General features: G+C 46.4%; 3 non-coding genes across 3 annotated transcripts in view; all 3 read right to left on the bottom strand.

Moving 5' to 3' along the window:
* LOC143206397 (large subunit ribosomal RNA) overlaps positions 1–400 on the bottom strand; it is a 4,098-nt gene extending 3,698 nt beyond the window's left edge. Inside the window, exon 1 of the ribosomal RNA XR_013008367.1 lies at positions 1–400. This exon is cut by the window's left edge and continues 3,698 nt beyond it. This is a non-coding gene — a ribosomal RNA (large subunit ribosomal RNA).
* Positions 401–819: 419 nt separating this feature from the next.
* On the bottom strand, positions 820–974 carry LOC143206395 (5.8S ribosomal RNA). The gene has a single exon (XR_013008365.1). It is a non-coding gene; the product is annotated as a 5.8S ribosomal RNA (ribosomal RNA).
* A 708-nt stretch (positions 975–1,682) lies between these two features.
* On the bottom strand, positions 1,683–3,671 carry LOC143206396 (small subunit ribosomal RNA). Its single transcript, XR_013008366.1, has one exon. It is a non-coding gene; the product is annotated as a small subunit ribosomal RNA (ribosomal RNA).
* Positions 3,672–5,665: the final 1,994 nt, after the last annotated feature.

Genomic DNA, 5,665 nt, shown 5'->3' with positions numbered 1-5,665 from the left:
TCTTCAAAGTGCTTTTCAACTTTCCCTCACGGTACTTGTTCGCTATCGGTCTCGTGGTTATATTTAGCCTTAGATGGAGTTTACCACCCGCTTAGGGCTGCACTCTCAAGCAACCCGACTCTAAGGAGAGATCCTCTCGCCGTCAGTCACGGTCGCTACGGGCCTGGCACCCTCTATGGGCTGTTGCCCCGTTCAAGATGGACTTGGACGCGCGACGTAACGTCGAGATAATGGACCCTCCCGAACACCACATTTCCCGGCGCCCGATGTCGGTCGCGGGATTCGGTGCTGGGCTAATCCCTGTTCGCTCGCAGCTACTAAGGGAATCCTAGTTAGTTTCTTTTCCTCCGCTTAGTAATATGCTTAAATTCAGCGGGTAGTCTCACCTGCTCTGAGGTCGCTAGTTTAATATGCGTGGCGCTCGTAATCATCATAATAATGAAGATTAGGAGCCAATACGAAATATAAAAGTTTAGAATGGAAAAGACGCGCCGTCGAAAAACGGTGTTTTCTCCCTCGTATTCGAGAGACAACGCACCTACGATCCGACGTCGATTAAAAACTAATTTTATCGGATACGACGATCGTATTAATGGTGCGCGCTACGTTTATCACAAAAACGTGCGAACGACCGTTTTAAACACGTCTCATCCCTTTCATATTCGTACGACCCGTACGAGAGAGTTAGGTCACACGTACGGGTCCGCTGTCACGTTTTAGAACGTCGCGATCGAATCGCGCTTATACGCTCAGCACGCTCAGACATTTCTCGTCGATCGCGAAGATCAAAGAAAATCCGAGCAGTCTTGAAATGAGATACGACCCTCAGCCAGGAGTGGTCCGGGTATGAGATCCCAGGACCGCAATGTGCGTTCGAAATGTCGATGTTCATGTGTCCTGCAGTTCACAAGTTGACGCGCAATTAGCTGCGTTCTTCATCGACCCACGAGCCAAGTGATCCACCGTTTAGGGTAATCTTTTTTTAAGTTAGGTTTTAAACGCATATCGAAACGTTTCTATTATAAGACGACGACGACGACGACGACGCGCGCTCACGTCATAGACAGCGCTTGCGCCCCTTTCGCAGCCGCCGTCGACTTTAAAACGCTCTTACGGTTTATTTTCGTCTTCTCCACTACACACAACGAGAGGAGCGGAGACAGACTACTCGAAATGGTGACGTTCGTTGTAAATTTTCGTCGTCTCACCTCGTACGACAACAAAAGAGCATACGCTGATCATAGTTTGGCAATATTTTCGTAAACTAAATCTCACCCTTTTGGAATGAAACAAACGAAGGGTGATAAGATTTTCGTAAACTAATCACATTACCGATCATCGTATATGTTCGTCGATATGAGGATCGAAACGTCGATTAGAAATATAATTGGCAAAATCGTTTTATTTTGCGCTCGATTTGTCCATTTATAACGAAATCCGTCGTAGGCCGACGATTATTACTCGTCGTCCTATATAACAACATCTTCATCGTATATATCTCCGCTTTCGGGCGTACATCTTTTAAAACCATATATTATAGGTACCCGAAAACAGCTACGTTGACGACGTCGAAATTCGATCGGAACTTCCGAACTTCGTAGATGGCTCTTTAACGTTCGACAATGATTTTTACAGACTTGTACGTTTACCTATTATATATATATAGGCATAACAACACACTGTAATGATCCTTCCGCAGGTTCACCTACGGAAACCTTGTTACGACTTTTACTTCCTCTAAATGATCAAGTTTGGTCATCTTTTCCTACACATCGACGACGCCGAAACGCCATCGCGTGTCGATCCGAAGACCTCACTAAATCATTCAATCGGTAGTAGCGACGGGCGGTGTGTACAAAGGGCAGGGACGTAATCAACGCGAGCTTATGACTCGCGCTTACTGGGAATTCCTCGTTCATGGGGAACAATTGCAAGCCCCAATCCCTAGCACGAAGGAGGTTCAGCGGGTTACCCGGGCCGCTCGGCCAGGGAAGACACGCTGATTCCTTCAGTGTAGCGCGCGTGCGGCCCAGAACATCTAAGGGCATCACAGACCTGTTATTGCTCAATCTCGTGCGGCTAGAAGCCGCCTGTCCCTCTAAGAAGAATAGTTTGTACGCCGACAGTAAAAACCGCGCACGAACCGCGAAACCCGAAAGCAACGCGGCCGGCGGGCCTTTAGGATGTCAAAAAGCGCCTAGTTAGCAGGCTAGAGTCTCGTTCGTTATCGGAATTAACCAGACAAATCGCTCCACCAACTAAGAACGGCCATGCACCACCACCCACCGAATCAAGAAAGAGCTCTCAATCTGTCAATCCTTCCGGTGTCCGGGCCTGGTGAGGTTTCCCGTGTTGAGTCAAATTAAGCCGCAGGCTCCACTCCTGGTGGTGCCCTTCCGTCAATTCCTTTAAGTTTCAGCTTTGCAACCATACTTCCCCCGGAACCCAAAAGCTTTGGTTTCCCGGAAGCTGCCCGTCGAGTCATATTAGGGAACGTCGACGGATCGCTAGCTGGCATCGTTTAAGGTTAGAACTAGGGCGGTATCTGATCGCCTTCGAACCTCTAACTTTCGTTCTTGATCAATGAAAGCGTTTTTGGCAAATGCTTTCGCTTCTGTTCGTCTTGCGACGATCCAAGAATTTCACCTCTAACGTCGCAATACGAATGCCCCCATCCGTTCCTATTAATCATTACCTCGGGGTTCCGAAAACCAACAAAATAGAACCGAGGTCCTATTCCATTATTCCATGCATACAGTATTCAGGCGAAATTTTAGCCTGCTTTGAGCACTCTAATTTGTTCAAAGTAAACGTGCCGGCCCACCTCGACACTCAGTAAAGAGCACCGCGGCAGGATTGAGTTGGGCCGTCGTAACCACGACGCGCACAACACGCACGCCGAAACGCACGCGCGACGGCGACGCGACACGACTAAGCCCACCGGCAGGACGTCTCGCGAAAAACACGCCAGTTAACACCGCGAACGATGAACCGGCGGCGCGAGACACAAATTCGACTACGAGCTTTTTAACCGCAACAACTTTAATATACGCTATTGGAGCTGGAATTACCGCGGCTGCTGGCACCAGACTGGCCCTCCAATTGATCCTCGTTAAAGGGTTTAGAGTGTACTCATTCCGATTACGGGGCCTCGGATGAGTCCCGTATCGTTATTTTTCGTCACTACCTCCCCGTGCCGGGAGTGGGTAATTTGCGCGCCTGCTGCCTTCCTTGGATGTGGTAGCCGTTTCTCAGGCTCCCTCTCCGGAATCGAACCCTGATTCCCCGTTACCCGTTACGACCATGGTAGGCGCAGAACCTACCATCGACAGTTGATAAGGCAGACATTTGAAAGATGTGTCGCCGGTGCGAGACCGTGCGATCAGCTTAAAGTTATTCAGAGTCACCAAGTTGTACGATGACGAGCGCGAACCCGAAACCGATTGGTTTTGATCTAATAAAAGCACTCCTTCCATCTCTGGTCGGAGCTCTGTTTGCATGTATTAGCTCTAGAATTACCACAGTTATCCAAGTAATTGTGGGTACGATCTAAGGAACCATAACTGATTTAATGAGCCTTTCGCGGTTTCACCTTAATTCGGTATGTACTGAGACATGCATGGCTTAATCTTTGAGACAAGCATATGACTACTGGCAGGATCAACCAGGGAACTGTTCTTATTATTTTATCGACACGAAGCAGATAAAACAAATACAGACACAGTTTATTTTATAAGTTTGACTTATAAAGAAACGTGTGCGTAAGACGACGATATATAATATATATCGACGACTAATAAAAAGGAGGTGCATGATAGCGCGCCTAGACGACGGAAAAACCGGTCCGAGGCGCCACGCTCTTACATTTTAATATTAGTTGTCTAATAAAACAAAACGATATCATCATCTTAGACACATCTTTTGTTTTTTTTATACACAACCGATCGACTAGGCACCCAATTATCTCGATTATCGACGACGATCGTCGACTACGTCGAAAATTGGATGCCGCAAAATATCGTTCGGCGTTTATAAGACCTCGAAAAACATTCTCTCCGAACCCTTCGCTAGATAGAAATATATAAAGCGACAAGGAAACCTCGTACGAGAAACGTTTCGTGATTTTTTATTTTATTCTCGCTCGGAGAGCAGAGAGCTATCGCAAAATGTGTTGCTGTTTTATGAACGTTCCGATGAAAAACCGATACGTCCATAAAAATAATAATTCCAATCGCATATGAATCGTGGATCATCTTCTTCTAACGAAGCCGAATGTTCCCGCCGAATTCGCGATCTCGCAGTGATACCGTCGTCGTCGTCGTACGCTTCCCGATATATCGAAAAAAACCGACCAGGAAGAACAACGAAACGACGATACAAAATCGCGAGAGCGTTACGAATATATAATAACACGACGAAATACGCTTTTTATTTAGATAAATAAAAAAATACGGTTCGGATCTTATATATTAACATATAATATGTAATACCACCTTCGCTGATCAAAAGCCACTCGGTAAAAGTGTCACAGCGCCGGTCGACCCGACCCGTCGTATCCGTCTCTCGTATCGCCCCACGTAGAAGCGCACACGATTTAAGCGCGGGTCTCTCGCCAGCTATCGGAAATGTATGGGTGTTTTAGAACAGATCGTTTATACGGACGTTGCGCAAATTTTTCGTTTTTACGTCTGCCCGTTCTCGTTATTATCGGAATGTTCCGATGAATAAACTTTAGCTTTAGACAACGTGAACTTCTAAAGCAATAATTTTAACCTCTCGTGTTAATACGTCCTCAGGCCGTTTCTAGACTGCCGATCACGTTCTTTAAAAGTCGGAAAATTCCGATCCATAAAATTATGCTAGTAGAATGTAAAGATCCTTCATAGGATGGATACTGTCACATATCGATACGGCGATCGGAGTAAAACTGTTCTCACGTATTTCAGGACATTTTAGGTTGTTACGTCGGCCCGTTCGTTATTATCGGTATATACCTATGAATAAATGTTTTGCTTGTAGAACGTAAGATTCCAAAAGAATGATTCGCCGAAACGATGGTGCACCCTTACGATCGGATATTTGCCGCTTATTGGCCATTTTCTATAATTCATCCGTTAGATATCGTTTATCGACTACGGATAAGGTTTTCCGATATCAGAATGTTCCTAAGGATGATTCGAAAGTGATTTGAACGAAGAATTTGATAGAATGAATCCTTTATTTATCCATTGAGTACAGGGTACGGAGTGTCTGCGGGGTCAGCTAATATATTATATTTCTCTCTCGACGTAATGGTAACTCGAAGTCCGAACCGCGCTCATGAAGCTCGGTTTCAATCCAATCCATGTTGGTCGGTTCCTCGAGAGGAACGCCGTATCTTCGCGGTCGACCGCCTAATGAATCAGGTGGTAAAAGTCCAAGCCCAGCGCGGCAACGGCAGGCGCGTTCAACGTTTTAACTGCCAATTCTACGGTCATTCATCGGCCAACTGTAAAGCCACTCCGGCCTACGTCAAGTCCCAAAGACAGAAATTCCCCGCCGAAATGCACCAACTGTTGAGAACCATACACCGCAAATTACTCGGGATGCAAGTGCCGACCTACTCCAAAAACAACCAAACCCAAAAGACCAATTCCTCCCCCCACTCATGTACGGGGAACTCAAG

This window comes from Rhynchophorus ferrugineus, unplaced genomic scaffold (assembly GCF_030347505.1).
Source record: "Rhynchophorus ferrugineus isolate W39M unplaced genomic scaffold, kcgeb_rfMv2 rfM673, whole genome shotgun sequence".
Classification (NCBI taxonomy): Eukaryota; Metazoa; Arthropoda; class Insecta; order Coleoptera; family Curculionidae; genus Rhynchophorus; species Rhynchophorus ferrugineus.
This window is presented reverse-complemented; position numbering and strand designations above follow the sequence as displayed.